The 18,648-nt window shown below is 45.6% G+C and overlaps 1 protein-coding gene and 1 long non-coding RNA gene across 3 annotated transcripts in view; one reads left to right on the top strand and one right to left on the bottom strand.

Moving 5' to 3' along the window:
• Nucleotides 1-18,648, top strand: part of LOC144826670 (uncharacterized) — a 418,667-nt gene that overhangs the window by 181,813 nt on the left and 218,206 nt on the right. The window lies entirely within an intron of this gene.
• CA12 (carbonic anhydrase 12) overlaps nt 1-18,648 on the bottom strand; it is a 242,470-nt gene that overhangs the window by 204,992 nt on the left and 18,830 nt on the right. The window lies entirely within an intron of this gene.

The following is an 18,648-nucleotide window of genomic DNA, read 5'->3' as shown; positions in this document are numbered from 1 at the left end:
CCATCTCTCCAAGCCTGCCCCAAGCACTCAGGGTCATTTTGACCAAGCCCCAGATATTTGCTCTTGCTCTGGAACCATTGGCTGTTTGATCAGTGATCATCATCAACAGCAGGGGCTTACATTAACGAAAGGACGCCTGATCGTATCGCCACATGCAGAGGACATACTACTGTCTCTTAAGCGACCAGCAAGTAACCTCCTCCAGGATGTCGAGGAATGGTGCCCTTTAGTGCCATATCTGGGAAATATTTACTGGGAGAAGTCCTAGGTATTTCCACCAATGCTTGCTACAAGTCACAACATCCTTTACGCTGGTTCGGGGAATCAGTTAAGTATTTTGGAATAACGATCAATAGAGGAAAATAGTGAATGATCAGTTCCGATTACCAAATAGGTAAAGTAGGCATCGGCCTAAGGGCCTCACTCCTTTTAGGGGCCCATCGACAACGGATCAAAATAAGGTTGATTTGATCTTGAAAGAGAATTACAATCAAGCTTTCCTAAATATTGTTTCTAAAAGATAGAAAAAAATGAATCAACTCAAAGAAACGAAAACTTTACATTAAAGACTCTATAGAGAAAATACTGTATTAATGTAATGTACCCAATAACAGCGTAAGGTACACAGGGCCGGACTGGGAACCAAACTCGGCCCTGGCAAAGTGCTCAGCAGGCCCCCCAAGGGGTTGGGGGGTGCGACCGAGCTGTTTGCCAGGGCCAGTTTTGGATGATTTTGTTACAGGGGCAGACTTTGCAGCTATGCTGCTAAAACGTCCATGTAACAAAAACGACCCCCAGGGGCTCAAAACTGACCCCCCTACCCTTGCGGCCCACCGGGGAATTGCCCGGTGACCGCTACAGCCAATCCGGCCCTCAAAGTACATAAACCTGAGACATCAGATTCACATAACAGTTTGTCGCTTACAAGCTCACATTCTGGCCGCTGTCAGTCTGTAAAACAAATCTGGTGCATTGGGTATTAAGAGATAATTTGCGAGGGGGGCCTGAAATGTCGAATTCCCACGCGCCTCCACAGCGTTTAACTCGGCACTGTTAAAGATCCGTGATAATGATGGACACCACTAGACAAGCTGTCCATACAGGTCCAGAGATGGATCAAATTGCCACTGTCGATGGCTGGCCGCATAAAAATGATCATATTACCACATGCGTGTACCTGTTCTCCAGCGTCCCTTTTCTGCTCTCAAAGTCGTTTTTCACAACATTTGGCAGGTGTTCCAAAATGTTACAGAACAAAATACAATTAACGAAGATGTGGCTCGTTTCTTGGGATTTAAAGTTGGCCAAAATTGCTTTGTTTTTAACTATAGTAGTATAAACAAAAAGGTACAGTAACGTGGCCGTAATAATCACATTATGTACCATTCCAGGGCACCAAGTCAGTATTCTACTGTGCACACATCGAGAGGGTTAATTAGATCAGAGGGAGGGCAACGGACATCCTATAAACATCCCAGGTTATACACGCAAACAAGTGCATCTTAAATCACGATCTCCGGTGTGAGTCGAATTCTCCCCGATTAGCCACGAAAAACAACTACTTGGGAAGACTACTTTGGAAGATCGGCTTTATTATGTATATCTTGCACACACTGTTGAAATAAAACAGCTGCTTCTCTTTACTTCAGTACAGGTAGCTTTCCTCAGTCCAGGCTCTGGCATATCAGACCATGACTGCCACAAGCAATACACAGTGCAACCACGAAGCCAGCCTTTAGCAGGTGTTTGCACTAGACCACCTCCTCCGCCACCACCTTCAATCAGAGGTTTTAGAAGAAACACAATTCACCACCTTGTTAAGCGGTCTTTTATGTCTACGAGGTTCCCGTCCAAATTAAACAGTAACACCTACCAAAGAACGTTGTTTTATCTTTGAGCCTTCTATGGGTAGCTACAATATTTGTAGCGCGCAAGTTGCAAGGGCACTTTCTTATTTAGGAGTGTAGAGGCCTTTCTATTTTTAGGGTTGAGCCTGCAAGCGTTTTTGCCCGCTTGCTACACTATTGTGTTCAGTAAAGGACTTGCAGCCCACCCATTGCTTACCATTTGTTGGCTCCAGTTTCAGTCTTCTTTGCTACCTCCTAATTGGCCAGGGCTGCCCAAACGTCAGTTCTGTTTTCCTCAGTGAAGCAGGGACCAAGCGCAGATTAATCAAACTTAATCAGTACCTGTCCGCTGCTCCTGATGTGACTGAGGTACTATTTCTCCTCCCCACTCCCCCACAACTCTCCCCTCTTAACCTCTTGGTTTCACAGCTGTTGTTCTAAGGTGATTGCAGTGCGTACTTTTAAGAGGGTGCGTTTGGACATGAAAATCAGGCTGTGCAATGCAATCAATCAAACACTCAGTCAAGAACTACCGACCCACCTCCCTTCTCCCCTTCGCAGCCAAAGTCACCAAGAAGATTGTCAATGCCCAGCTAACAAATTTCATCGAAGAAAACTCCATCCTGGACCCCTCCCAATAGGGATTCCGCTGCAACCACAGCAAGGAGACCGCTTTACTCGCCGCCACAGACGACATCCGCACCCTCCTCGACCAAGGACACACCGCGGCCCTGAACCTGCTCGACCTCTCTGCAGCGTTCAACACCTTCTCCCACCATAAACTCACCGCAAGACTCCATGCTGGCATACAGAGAACCGTCCACGACTGGATCCGCTCCTTCCTCACCGGAAGAACCTAAAGTATCAGACTGCCACCCTTACACTCCAAACCCACGGAATTCAACTGCAGAGTACCCCAAGGATCGTCTCTCAGCCCCTCAAAATAGTATCCTACGCCGACGACACCCAGCTCATCCTCTCCCTCACCAAGGACCCTGTCACCACCAGACTCAACTTCAAGGAAGTAATGAGCAGCAGCTGCCTGACACTCAACCCTGAGAAGATAGAGGTCCTCATCCTCCGCATCGGACAACACCTGGTGGCCAACCGCCCTCGTCAGCCCACCAACCCCCACGGACCATATCCGAAACCTCGGCATCGTACTCGACCCCTCCCTCTCCATGACCAGACAGGTCAACGTTTTCGCCTCCAGCTGCTTCAACACCCTCCGCATCCTCCAAAAGATCTTCAAATGGATCCCCCCAATTCAAGGAAGACCGTCACCCACGCACTCATAACTAGCAGACTGGAATACAGAAACGCCCTCTATGCCGGATCAACAAGTCTCTGCTCCACAAACTCCAGACCATACAGAACACCGCAGCCAGACTCATCCTCGGTATCCCTCGACACAAACACATCATCCAACACCTGCTTAACCTCCACTGGCTCCCCTTCGTGAAGCGAGTTACCTTCTAGATACTCACCCACGCCTACAAATGCCTTCACAACACCCGGCCCCAATACCTCAACAAGAGAATCTCCTTCCACGTACCCAGAGAATCCTCCGATCCGCCAACCTCGCCGAAAAACTGCGCATCCGCAGAGCCAAAACAGGTGGAAGAGCCTTCGCCTACATCGTGGCCAAGACCTTGAATGAGCTATTGATTGACATCAGATGTGTCCCATCCCTAAACATCTTCAGGAAGACACTCAAGAACTGGCTCTTCGACTGAACGGAGCTGCCTATCCCCCCTCCCCTCAGCGCCATGAGACCCTCACGGGTGAGTAGTGTGCTTACAATTTCCCTGATTGATACCATACAATGACAGACCATCCCATACTCAATCAATCAATCAATCATTTGTAAAGCGCACTACATACCCGCGATGGTCTCAAGGCGCTGGAGGGGAGAGGGGCTACTGATCGAGCAGCCAGGTCTTGAGTATCCTCCTGAAGGTCAGCAGGTCTTTGGTCTGTCATAGGCTCAGTAGGAGGGTGTTACATACTATACAATGACGGGTCATGTCATGCCATACTGAACTCTACAATGACAGACCATACCCTACCATACAATGACATGCCATACCATACTATACTACACAATCACAAGCCATAACATACCATAATAAACTCTACAATTACAGGCCATAACATACTATACAACGACAGCCTATACTCTGCTAGACAACTAAAGGCCACACCACACCATACTATACTATACAATGACAAGCCACAACATGCCATACGATAAAATAACAGGCCATACCATACTGTACAATGACAGGCCAAGCCATACCATACCATACAGCAGGCCATGCCTTACTATACGACAGTTCATACCATACAATGACAGGTCATACCATACCATTCCATGCCATATAATATAATGACTGGCCATATCATACTAATCAATGACAGGCTATACCATAGAATTCTATAAAATGACAGGCCATACCATACTATACAAAGACAAGCCATACAGCAACATGAAATAACAGGCCATACCATACTACAGAATGACACAGCATGCTACACCATAGAACAACAGCACATAGCATACTACAGAATGACAGGTCATACCATACTATACAATAGAATGACATACAACACTATGGAATGAGACGCCATTGCATACCACACCACAGCACAACACACCACTAAAAAAAAATATGGATAAAGCCAATGAATCCCATATATTATTTATTTGCATGTATTGCTGCTCCCTTGTCTTGCTTACACGCTGAACACCATAACCAGCATATAAAAGCTTGATGAACTCTGCTACGGAGAGGTGCGGCAGCAAGTTATCAAGATGAGGAGAGTGTGCGACAGCAGGCGCAGCAGTGGCCAGACCCACGCTCTGCGAATGTGCAGTAACATGTTAGTTGGTAAGGCGCGTGCACGACTCCACCAATGGGTAAGCGGCAGTAGAGCTCATGTGCAGCTGAATTGGAAACAGGAGCTGAGAACAGCGTGCTGAGAGAGGACTGGGGGTACCCAGGCTTCCACTCCGCTTTAAAATGCAAACACACTGTTTAAATTAATTAACCGAAACCCAGGTACCCAAGCCTGCGTTCCTCTATGGACAGGAGTTGATGCGATAAACTCTGCTGACGTACACTGACGCACCATTTTTTAAGCCTTTTCGCTCTCCTTTTTTCCTACTCAAGCCTCTTCCATGGGGTTCCTGGAGCAGTCGTCTGATATAACTTCCCTCCTATTGTCTGTGATTCCTCTTGTTGGACTTGGTCCTTTTTGCAGAGTCATCCCTGAACTTTTTGCCTTCCTCCTCTATTTTGTCTGACCTGTTTTTGTTGGTTTTATGACTCTGGGCACTTTACCACTGCTAATCAGTGCTAAAGTGCATATGCTCTCCCTATTATAAATGAATGTATGAATTTGTGATTCCATGATTGGCTGGTTTGGTTTACCTGTCAGACCCTAGTACAGTGCACCAGGAGTGCCCAGGGCTTGTAAACCAAATGCTGCTGGTGGGCTTGTTGCACTGATTGTGCCACCCACAGAAACAGCCCGTAAAAGTGTGTCTAAGGCTGCCATCGCAGAGCCTATGTGCAGTCCGGTACTGCCATGTTGACTGAGCAAGTGTTCCACTTGCCAGTCCCTAAACCTTCCATTTTCTTCATATCAGACACCCCTATGGTAGGCCCAAGGGCAGGGTGCATTGTAAGTATAAGGTAGGACAAGCCCTGGTGTGTGTGGCATGTCCTAATAGTGAATTACAGCCATTTTCGTTTTTCACGATTGCAAGGCTATCTGTTCTCCATAGGCCAGAATGGGCAGTTAGATTATTACATTTTATAATCCTAACTGACTCAGGGAACATGGTAGAAATTCGAGTTTAGTATGCCTGAACTCAGAATGATAAAATTACATCTTTTAGTGAAATTGATTTTCACATTCTGTGTTTGAAAATACCACTTTTGGAGAGTAGGTATTTTCTTGTCTAACTATCTTAGCCTGCCTCTGCTAGGTTGTGTATTCCTGGTCTGGAGTTTGAGTGACAGGGGCTGGGGGATTCCAGGAGACAGGGTGAGTCAGCCCAGTGGTGAATAGCGAGATCTGCATCTAGATGGGAGGGAGGAGTTGCACCTGGGACTTAAATAGGGCTGTGCCTTCCCTCCACAATGCTGGCTCCACCTCCTGTGGTGCGTCTGATGTCTCTGCCCTGCACTTTGAAAGGAAAGAAGTCATATCAACAGAGTGCTCCAGGGCTCTGCTTTCCCTCCACAATGCTGGCTCCACCTCCTGTGGTGCGTCTGATGTCTCTGCCCTGCACTTTGAAAGGAAAGAAGGAGTCATGTCAACAGAGTGCTCAGGGACTGACCAGAACTGGTTTGGACTAGGCAAAGACCTCTCTGCATTCGTGGAACAAAGAGAAATTAGGTATGAAAGAGGGGTTCCAAACCCCAGAAAATTAGATCACTTTTAGACAACAAGAAGAAACCTTGGCTGAGGAGGGGAACCAGAAGAAACAGGGGAGAGACTATCCCTAAGCTGAAGTGCTACTTGGGGGATTGGCCTGCAGTGGTTGCCTGACTGCCAAAGAAAGGAGAAAGGGACTTTGTGTACTTTCATCAACTTGTAAGGATCTCCAAGGGCTTGAGAGAAGAGCTTGCCTCCTACTGAAGTCTCAGGGACAACAGACTTCAACCACCAGCTTCCCTAGAGTTCTTTGGAAGTGCTTTCTGCTGTTTTGGACCTTCTGAGGGACTGTGTGTCGCAAGGGGCTGGAAGGGCGACTCACAAAGAAGAAGCGTGTTGCCGGCGCAGCCACTGCCGTCGCATCTCTGAACAAGGGTGTCACCGCTGTAGCTGACGCATTGCACCACATCACAAGAAACGTCTCGCAACATCGAAGAAGCGTGTTGCAGCCGCTGCCATCGCATTTCTGAACAAGGATGTCCTTGCTGTAGCTGACGCATTGCACCGCAGAAGCGCCTTGCATCCACAGAGAAGCGTGCCGCTATCGGAGCCGCTGTCGTCACATCTCTGAACAAGGGTGTCGCCGCAGCAGCTGTCGCATCGAGCGGAAGCGTCTCGCATTGAGGGAGAAGAGTCTCGCCGCCAAAGCCGTTGTTGTCGCATCTCTGAACAAGGGTGTCGCCGCTGCAGCTGATGCATCGAGTCGAGACATCTCCCAACATCAGAGAAGCGTGCCGCATCAAGAAGAAGATGCCATCTTCGTTTCTTTGCACCCGATCTTTAACGCATCACCGTCCTTGCGTGCCAGGGACTACCGCATCACCTTTCCTGCAACACTTTCGTTGCCCTGCGTGACACATCTTAAGGTACATTGATTCAAAGTGTCGCATTTTAAGATCTAAAGAGAACTAAGCCAATTCTACCATTTTAAAGTACAGTATTGTGGATTTTTGTCGTTTGTGGTCTTGTGTTAAATCTATATAAAGAATACTTATTTTTGATATAAAACTTGTGTGGTGTCCATCTGTAGTGTTGTCACTGGGTTACTGTATGTGTTCACAAATGCTTTACACACTGCCTCTGAGATAAGCCGGTCTGCTCGTGCCAAGCTACCAAGGGGGTGAGGAGGGGTTATTTTAGGAGTGTACCCCCTTACCCGGACTAGACGCAAGGGTCCCTATTTGTCACAGGTACCTACCTATGCCAACTAGAGACCCCTACATCTAACACCTCTCCCCCCCACCGGCCAGATGGGAGAAGCACTATGCCACTACTGTGCAACACAGTTAAAAGATATTGTGAAAGCCAATAGCGCTCTCATAAGCAATATTCATTGGCTTCTTTGCCAATGCTTGTTCAACAAAGAATTCAGGAATAATCAAAACAGCTCTAGAAAGGTTTAGATACCTTCTGCATAATTCAAAATAGTCCATCATATTTTCTATTGTCAGTTCTCTTTAACATCTATACACAATTTTTAGCCAACACTGCTAGAGAAGTTGGTGTTAGGATAATATCATATGCAGCTTATCCCAGGACTCAATAAATCTGGGAGATTCAGGGGTACTTTCAAGATGTCTATCTGCAGTTGCACATTAGATGAACCATAGTTATTGGAGGCTAAGGGCCAGATGTAGGTGGCTAAATGCCGAGCAGTAACGCAGAAATTCACAGAATTTCTGCATTACCGACCGATATTTGGCTGAGAGCAATGTGGGTGAGTTTAAACCTACTAGCAAAATAAGGAATTGCTAAAATTGGGATTCCTTATTTTGCTCTTGCATTTAAGGAATCGCTAATTGCGATTCCTTAAATGCAATGTAGGTAGCACAGAAGAAAGTGCACTTTAGGCTTAAGGAATTGCTAATTACCACCAACTTCAAGTTGGTGGTAATTAGCAATTTCCTGTAAAAAAGCACTTTTTTGCTTTTTTCAAAGTGCCATGTGGCACACATTCATGCCCACAGGGCATGGATGTGCACCACATGTGCACAAATGCACATTTCAGGGGTGGAACAGGGTGTCCTTTTGACACTTTGGCACCCTTGAAATAGCTCCCGCTATCTGCGATTCTTTAATACCGAATCGCAAATAGTGAATATCTTCCCATTCATTCCTATGGGCCTCCTAGCCCATAGGAATCTCAATTTCCGATTAGTTAATAAGGAATTTTAAGGAATCACTAATATTTTAGCGATTCCTTTCTACATTCAATTTAGCGAGTCCTTAATAGCAATTCAGTAAAAATCGCTATTAAGGACTCGCTAAATTGAATTTACCTACATCTGGCCCTAAATGGGTATAAACTAAAGGTCGTTCTTCTTGGCTGAAAGAATCCCTAATCCACCTCTTTATTCCACTAATGTTAGACTACACCCCGATCCCACTGGAAAAGTCAAGAATTTGACATTTCCACATGGAAAAATCAAGATAATAAGGTTCTGCAAATTAATTCAGTATTCTCCTCGTGTTTTCTTCAGCCCAAAATCCTTTGTAAAAACTTTCCATTTATTCCCAGTAATCTTAGAGCTACAATGGTGAATTCAATCACCAGCTCCCGTCTGGACCACGCAGATGCCTTGTATTTAGCTCCCTTTGCATTGTCCCCGTTGCTTTTCCCTAGTTTGTTGCATACATTTCAGCTCATTCAGAATTTTGAAGCTAGGCTATATTTTAACCTTCGCAAAATCTGATTAGGAATCTGAAATTCTTCACCGACTTACAATTGAAATGCACATTCAATGTAAAGCTTTATCAGGCCTGTGCGACCGATGTCACCACACTGGGTTCAGACTTCAGGAGGCGCCAATTTGCAAGTTTATTTTGCTTTTGAAAGCACCTGTTCCTTGCCTTCAGCAATTTCCAGGCAACAATAAAAGTGTCAAGATAGCTCCGGTGATTAATGTTCTTCCTGGAGAGTGAATTTTGTCTATTTGAAGTTTTGACTGATCATTAAATAGCACAAGGGGTTAATATGCTGCAATGAACGTGTGCCATGCAGATCATACTGCCAAGTATAGATAGAGCATAGATTAATGTCCTTTTCCAGACCAAGTACTCTAAAACTGTACTGCCTACCAGTATGGATGACATGTCAAACCTACACACTGTAGCCATCTGGCTAATGTAACATTTCCTATACACCGATTTACACACCTATGGTTGATTGTCTTTGTGTACTGTGCGTAATGCAAAATGCTCTGACACCCTACACTAGCAGGGGTATATAACTTATTGAATGCATCAGAAAGACAGTGGCTATGGAGACTTGAGGGGCACGGTGAAGAGGTAGTGGTTAGGGAATCCATGGTGGAGGTGGTGAGGGGGCGCGAACAAACATTGTCGCAGTGGCCGCCACCAGCACAATGCCAGCCCGGAGCTATATGCTGCTGTACCTAAGCCTCTTATTTGAAGAAACGTTATTCCTTTAGAAAGGCTTGAAAAACGTATCAATTGTGTTAGGGGTTTTGGTTGTTACTGTGTCTGTTTTTATAGTAATTCATAGCGCCATGAAGCCATCGGGCATCCGTCGCACTTTACAAATGAAGTCATTCAAATCCCAGCAGAGCAGTACAGTGTTTGACAGTATGTATATGACTCGGTAAGAGGCCCTTTAGGAGTCAAAACGTCAGACCTCAAAAGATTTTTACTACGCTTGCCAATTTTCTAAAGTCAGAGAGACCTCTTAAAGCAACCGATATTTTGAGAAGAGTGTCTGATGTAAACATGACTCTCAGACAGCAAAGAAGAAATTATTATTTGAATCCTGTCTGACTTGCATTTAGGTATTTTTCTGTGGCAACAGAAGCTCTTATCCTGGTTCATCATTTAGAGAGGTTTCGCCACGATAAACAACCACCTGTTTACATATGTTAACAGGCCAATCAACAGCTTAACGCTAGTCAGTTAACTTCTGGAAAGTGGCAGACACGGTGTTGCAGAACAAGTTTGGCATTTAAGCAAGTGTTGATCCATCTCCAACAGAATGCACATGTATTTTAGTTAAGATCTGCATGTGGATATAGCAGGATATAGATCATTCGGCAACAACAACAAATGCATATTCAAGTGTAAATGGCAGAGGTACTGTGCAACTCTCCTGGAGTTGGCAATGCTTTAGATTTGTGTTTCCAGAGCATAAGAAACCAGGAAAACTCCTCATGAGATCTATGGTCTGCGATGAGATTATATATCCAGCAGTGCAAATGTTTTGTCTGCACGGGACACAGTTCAATGTGATATCACAAACTGGTTTAAAATTAATACAATGTTCGGAAGTCATACAGCTAATTAGCGTCCTTGTATCATCTTTCTGCAGCATAAAAGTGGTCTAGTTTACTAATTCCAATATAGAACCATGGATAGATGGTCGTGTACTTTCAACAGCAACTGACGTTTCGCATAGCTTCACATTGATCACGCCATCACAACTAACTCCAGGCTGGTGGGTGTTCATTGTACAGGCACCTAAAAAGCTTATCCAGATCTAAATGTGTTTTACAGCTTCTTTTACTGCCTATGATGACCATCAAACCAGATTTGTACAATTTAAAACATTTAGGGTCTGATTCTAATGCGGTTAGGAAAGTATTCCCACCTAAGGCCTGATTCTGATGCGGTTAGGAAGGCCTCCTAATGGCATTTGCTCCATCCAAATCGGATCGGTAACGTGTCTTCCCGACCCAGCGCCCAATTAGGATGCGGTTAGGAACATATGCTCCCATTGAAGTCATTGAAGTCAATGGGAGTCCAATCAAATCGTATCTGGAAGCATCCGGATGCATCGTACTCAGTCAGTCGAACTCTCCCGATCCGAGTGGGTCCGAAACCATTTCCAAACCGGTTCAGTCGGGAAGCTTTCCAACCCACATCAGAATCCGGCCCTAAGAAGTAAATCGAATGAAAACACAAGAATGACTCATTAAATTATGTTGCTGCTTCTACTGTCTCGTTACTGCGATGTGGGCCTGCCATGCTAACCATCACATTTTGGAGAGTGGTCAATGTTATTGGATGTGTAGGGCTTTGGTACATCCATTAGACTGTGATCTATGAAGTGATGCCCACCACAGTCAGATCCAAAGAAATGTAAACAGGGTTCAAATTGAGCCAGTGGTTGCAGGTGGGGCCCACCTGTACTAATATTTAGAGGGAAGCACTTCTCTTTCCTCAACAGACTTTGATCCAGAGCAAGAGAGAAAAATAAAAAAAAGGTGGAAAGACTGAGGAAGATGGAAAAATGGTGAGAGAGAACAGAGATAAAAAAGAACCTGTAGGTGAGAGATGTAGGGGTGTTTGAAGAAGGATTAAAGAGGCATGAGGAATAATGAAGACTATACAGTCTTGGTATTAGTCTCCCTGATCTTCGATATGACCAGGCACGGAATTCTGAGCAAATCTTTGAGCCCCAGCACTTATTATTATAGCACCTTTGGAGCGAACCCTTATCCTCAAGGACACTCCTTACGGATAAGGGCTCCCCCCAAAGAAGCATTCAAAGAATAACCATCCATTAAAAAGTTGACTCTTGCTTGCTACTTTATTAGCCGTATTTGTGGGATGGAGAGGGATCATTCCAACACACCTGACTTCATGTCAAACACCAATAGACTCCAGTAATGATCTCTGTTGCTTGTCAAATGGACACAGGTCCCCATTAACCACCTGTAGCAGATTAGCCATTGTGATAACCTGGCACCATTATCTTCAGGGACCTTCCTTGTCTCAGGCACACTATCGCCAGCCTCCAATGGTCTACAGTTTAAGTGAGATCCCGCTCATACCCTGCTGCTCCTATATGTCATGCAATGGCTTTGCAACCACGCCTTCTTAGTCTTAAATGGTCATAAAAAAGGCATCATCCCCCGATGATCACTTCTGATTCATTTACACTTCTTTAGTTACCATCCAGACAACCCACTAATTTGGGATTGGGACAAATCTGCATCTGAGAAAACATCATTCACACACTTCAGCATCAGTCAAAGGTGCCCAGGTGTCTAAAAGCCTCTACGTGGACCTCAAAGTAGGACAACTGCCTGGAATTAAAGACAAAAATATTTCAGGATACTCAACCCTACACATAACAAACCTATATCATCATCATCATCAAGGCTGTGCACCCTAGGCTTAGAGGCAAAAGTGTTCATACATCAATTGGTAGAAATTGGGTTGTTGATGGAGAGGGGTGTTAGCCCTTCTCAAGCAACAGCCACACTCCTTGTGAGGGTGAACCACAAAAGTCACTAAATTAACCAATAATTAACACTTTGGTAGCATAGTACAAATGCAGCCAGACTTAACCTAGAGGCAATGTGTAAAGCATTATGCAGCACACAAACAGTAAAACACGACACACACGTCATTTCATAAATGACGACACCAAAATGACAAAAATCTAATCAGTAGAACCAGTGATATGCAATTTCAAACATTTCAGGCTACCATAGTGCCTAAAAGCCTAAGGCGCCACTCACAGTTATCTTGTCGGACAAGACCAGGTGAAAGTCACTAGTTCAGGCTGACTACGATGGAGCACGGGCTAGACACAGGGACCAGGTTAGTCCCACTGAAATAGTTACCTTCTAAATTCTAGAATGAAGAGTCCATTTCATAGTGGAAGAAGTCACGAGGAACAGGGAGAGCGTCACAGATGGTAGTTAAATAGTAGTTGCTGTAGCACAGTGATACTCAAAGTACGGCCCGGGAGAAGCTTGAGGCCCTTTTGACCTTTCCATGCGGCCCCCCTGATGAACAGAAGCATGAGCTACTGTTTAGTTGCTGAACACTAATAATCAGAAAACAAGTGTTAAATAACCAGGCAAGCATTTAGTAACCTCCAAATAAATGCTTGCCTGTTAATTTAACATTAAACAAAACCTGACCCAACCAAACTCGCTACTGCCACCCTGCTGGCATCAGTGCGGCCCAGGACACACCATCGACCGTACTTTGTGGCCCCTGTGCAAAATGTTTGTGAGTACCCATGTTGTAGGGCAAACAGCTAACAGGGCTTTGCATATGGTCATTACTGGAGCGTCACATTGGCGGTCACTGTGAGCTGTTGACGTTTTAGCAGGAAGTGCAGATCTTGTGTCTCCAGTCATAGCTGGCAGTCAATGTAGAGTGAAGAGTCAGGTACACCGGAGCTACGTGCTTGCACCTCATCTTTAAGAAAGACAAAATGTGCCAATGGAAGAGAGGAAAGTGGAGGGGTGTGAGCTCACAAGGATAAAGAGGCACCGAAAGGACATTACAGGCCTTTCTTTAAGATCTGATCTGGCATGCAAGCTAGCTAAATGCTTGGTCCCTGTACAGCAAGGCATAGTCTGGAGAATAGCCAAGTAAAGCTCCAGGAGAGTTACTCCTACAGCTAGGCTAAAAGGCTGTTGACATGCCTGTGCTCCTGTCATATTTGTAGGTACCGTGGATGCCACAGTGGGGGAGAAGGTCCTACAAAGGCTTGGTGATGAAGGATAATGTGGCCACCAAGCAAAGTCATCACTTCAGGAGGTTCACCGTCACATGACGAAAAGGTCTTCTTTGTCAGTCCTCCTCTAATCACTGCTGAGGTGTAAAGAGCACATTCAGGTCCTCTGATGAGGCAAGGATGGTGGTAGGGTACACATTGTTTGTGTATACTCAATTCCTAAACTGAGGTAATAAGCAGCTGCAGGTGAATGGTCAAGACAAGCCTTGCCAATACAGGTTTCGTTTTTTGATGTACTGGAGCCGGGCTACAGCTAAGATCCAGTCATTACCATTGGGTGGGAGACCACTTTCATTCCGACATCTTCCAAATTCGAAGTGCCTTTCACTCAGGTAAGTGCGGCCTTTGATACAGGCTTTCATGGGCCGGGCAGGCTTGTAGGCATGAGTCTATGGTAACCATACAAAATATTACACCTCTGCACATATACCAACACTACCAATTTTGCTAAGAAGCTCCTGATTTATTGAGCAGAAAACACTATTGTTGCTTTCTTCAGCAGAAAACTTTACCCACTTAAAAAAAAGGGGGAAATATATTCCAATATTTTGGTAAATCTCCCTCTGAGCGGTTCTTATATGTAAGTATGTCTGCCTTTGGTATGATGCCTCTGTAGACCAGTCCCAGTGATGGCCCGGGTACTGCCCAGCCATGATTTTTTCTGTGAGCAGCAATCTCCTCCACTTCTGCATGGTGGCGCATTAATACTAAAGTGTTTACTATCGGGCGATGTCCCTCCACAGGCACTGGGTTGGGGAGGGGGCATGTTGAGGGTCACCAACAGTGTCAGTGGGGTGTACTACTGTGGTAACTGTGACAGTGTTACTCTCACATTTCAAAGCACTATGCCCAGAGTACAAGGATGCAGTGAGGTGCAAACATAAGAGGGCGTTCACTCTCTTACAAACAAGTCACAAATGGCCTACTCCATTTGTAATAACCTCAGTCAGGATCAGTGATGCTATTGGGGAAGAAGGGAGCAGAACGGATCACTGACACCAGGATTGTGTGAAAAAGGCCGCTCTATTGGAACAGGGGCACATCACAAAACTAAAACCTCACTATACAAATGATCTCACCTATATTAAGCTACCCCCTCCTCTAAAAATCACCCCCACAACTAAAAAAAGAAATGTAGTAACTGTTACAGATCTGTTTAACTGTAACTGTGCCCTTTAAACTCCCCACCCCTTTACTACAACTATTAACCCCTACTCAAGTAGCCTTCTTACATAACCTTGAACTTCCTGTGACATCCAGGTGTGAACTAATCTAGCCATTCCCTTTGAGCCTGAATTAGCACAGTCTTTTTTTTTTTTTTTTTTTAAACCTTTATTGCGCAATATCATGTAACAAATACGGGCCTACAACCATCCGGCCGGCCTCAAAAACATGTGGAGCACATCCGCAAACAATACGACATCGCAGTAGTACTTAAAACAAAATATAGGCGATTCAAGTTACATTGGAAAAATACGTACTACTGGGGAGCAGGAGAAGAGTCATTGTTAAAGGTTTTGTCTTTTTTAATGCTATAAATGAAGAATATTAAGCTGGAAGAGACTAGAAAGGATCAAAGACCGAACCTATCAAACAAAATGGAAGTGGGCAATGCACAGCAAGAAATCCAGCAAGCATGGAGAATCATCAAAATGGCGGCACTAGAACAGCAAATAAGGATAGACAATCGCAGAACACGTTGTGTGCCAGTTGCTACCCACCCACCTAAAACTAACACCAGTGACCCAAGAAAAAGGGGAAAGAAAAAGATATAAAATAAAGAGAAATAATGGCCCATAGAAACCAAAAAGGACAAAATAACAGCCCCCCACCCTACACGCATGCAGAGGCTACGGCCTACCCCCCCCTCGCAGTGTGCCTGTTGCCCCAAAAGAGTACCCGAAATGAAGAAGGAAGAAAAGAGAAGAAAGGAAAAGAAAAACATATATTACCGGAGGAGGGCCATTCACATGCACCCAGAACGTTCATCAGGAGTACTATCGGCCACCCCACCCCCGACCCCTAATCAAACATAACCAACGTCCAGCTCCCCTGTCTATCCATCATCGGTAAATAAGAAGGGGAAAAACAGAGTCAACCTTGTCCCTTGCGATACAGTGTGCCAATGAAGTACAGTAGCGAAGTAGCCCCACGGAACCAGGGGGGCAGCCAGAATGACCACAGCAAGACGAGGCACCATCCACCTATATCCATCCGACTCCAGACAATGCGATCCATCAAGGCACAGCACGGGCCAGCACACAGCAGCAGTCCAACCAAGCGAGTAAACCCAGGCGCAGGCAACATGTCCAAAAGAAGAGTGTCAGTCTCGCCAATAGATCTCAAAGGAGGCATCAGACATGGCTTCCTACGGCGATCCCCCAGCATCCGTAAAAGCGCGGGGCGCGAGCCAACCACCAATGTTGTGACCGGCAGAGTCGCGATGTCGTTTGGCTCCCTCAACCTTAGACTCTCATCGCACTTCTGAAGAGGCGGCTCGCAACAGTCGAGCCCAGGATGTGGCAAAACGCTCCGCACGCGAGCGCCAGCTCGGTCAGGCGAGGAGAGTGGGGACAAAATGTCACACAGTCGGCCCTCCAGATCACGGGCGTTATAACACAGGGCATCGCGCAAGTCTGCCAGAGTACTAAGAACAGTGCCGATATTCAAAGGCGCCTCGAAAAAGGGCGATATTACAGCCCCCTGCACATGGGGCTCACTGACGCGTGGCAACCCCCGGTCTCGATCGCTGGCGCAAGCTCCCAGCCGTCGGTCATCAATTCGGCTCCCCGACAAGCACAGCCAGGGCGAGGGGACCAGGGTAGCACCTTCCATGTCAGCCCGCGTATGATGGCAATACAATGTCAGTTGTAGCAGGCATCCACGGCAAAGAACAGTTCGGCAATGCCGGCGCTGATCACTCCGTCCAAAATGGCCCCCACCCCTCCGCTCCAAAACAAGAAGATTCACGGAACCATCAGGGGAGAGGGATACAAATGTTGCAGCGCCAGCGAAGAAGCCTTGAGAGCGCGGAAACCAAAGGGAATACTGTTGCGCCGCTGCAAAAGACCCAGGACTGCCGCCGTGAATCGCCAGCCGATGCCGCCCGTCTTCAATGGCCGACGTTGTTGTTGTCCGGCCGGGCGCAGCTGAGAACAAAGGATCGGTCCCCTTCTTCGAACACCAGCAGGATAGAAGGCCGTCCTATCACTTCCACCGCAGAGAAACCAACGGGGAGCACATCGTTGGAAACAGCGTCGCTTCCCAAACCCGATACCGCACAACAGTAACAAGATAGCACGCAGGAGAAGAAGCGGTACGGGAGGGAAGCGGAAGGGTCGGCGGAGCCGAGGGCTCAGGCGGCCATCACAGTTGCTGGCTAGGCTCCTCCTCTAATTAGCACTGTCAACAAGAATAACTTTTGTTAATCCTTTCACTCCTAGGCCTTTCCCCCCTCCTCTACTAAGCCTTTTTGGCTATGTGGGGTAGTTCGCGCTTAGGCCCCAGTAACATTTTATCCACATTCGGTATCCACACCAAATTTGCGCCCTTTTCTTCCAACATCATGGGGATTTTAAAGGTACCCATGGTTTGTGGATTCCACTGGAGGGGACCCAGAAATTATCCAAAATACAGCTATATTTTGTTTTTTATTTGGAAAAATTGGGAAAAAGTGCTGTAGAAGAAAGGTGATGTTTTTTTTACCAGCAAAATGTATCTAAAAACGGTTTTGTAGTGCTGAAAACACCGTCTTCCCAGCTTCCAAGGACGGACAGACTTTTGTTGGAAAACCAACATTTTATACATAGTTTTGGCATTTTACTGGGACATAGCCTATTTTTGCTACTTTCTGTGCTTTCAACCTCTTTCCAGTTAGTGATAGAAATGGGTGTGAAAACAATAATAGATCCTGGAAAGCTGTACATTTCTGAGAAGTAAACACAATTCTGAATCCAGCAAGGGGTTATTTGTGTAGATCCTGTAAGCATTTGGAAAGGAGTTAAAAAAACAGCCATTCATGCCAACGTTTTCACCAGTAACTTCTTCCAAGTAAGACAGATCTTTTAAAGCAATATACAATTACATCCACTGGACCCTTCTGGTTGTGGGGATATATAGGACTTGGAGGTTCACCAAGAATCCGAGGAACCCAGACCCTATAACTGAGTTGCGTCATGCAATGGTTTTTCATTGTGTACGCGGTATATAGCAATTCATTTACTAAAATATAAAGAGTGAAACATAGGTATCAAGGACACCTGTGTATTTTGTAAATTGGAAAATATAGAGTTTAGAAGCAGTAGCTATTTGCACACCAACAAAATTGTGGGTACCCACACTAGCATGTGAATTATAGGACATTTTTCAAAGTGACTTCTTTTTTACACATTGTCTTACATTTGGAGGCAGAAATGAATGGAAAGTCAATAGGTCAGAACAGTTGTTCAACAATTCTAGGTTTCCCTAAGTCTCCCAATAACAATGGTACCTCACTTGTGTGGATAGGCCTAGTGCCCTGAAACGGCCCAAATCGCAACGTGGGCACACCACATTTTTACAGTGAAAACTGACCCTTTTTTTTCTAAGTGCCTAGCTGTGGATTTTGAACCCTTGCTCAGCCAGCACCTAAGGAAACCAAGTAAACCTATACATTTTTGAAAACTTCACACCCAGAGGAATCCAGTAAGGGGTGAGGTGAGTGGCTCTCATCAGGTTCGGTTACCCAGAATCCCTTGCAAACCTCAAACTTTGTCAAAAAACTTTTTCCTCACATTTCTGTGATAGAAAGTTAGGGAATCTGCCTGGATCCACAAAATTTCATCTACAACGCATTACCCAAAGTCTTCCAATAAAAATGGTACCTCA

This window comes from Lissotriton helveticus, chromosome 3_2 (genome assembly GCF_964261635.1).
Source record: "Lissotriton helveticus chromosome 3_2, aLisHel1.1, whole genome shotgun sequence".
NCBI classification, from domain to species: Eukaryota; Metazoa; Chordata; class Amphibia; order Caudata; family Salamandridae; genus Lissotriton; species Lissotriton helveticus.
Note: the sequence above shows the minus strand (reverse complement) of the source record. Positions and strands in the feature narration are given on the sequence as shown.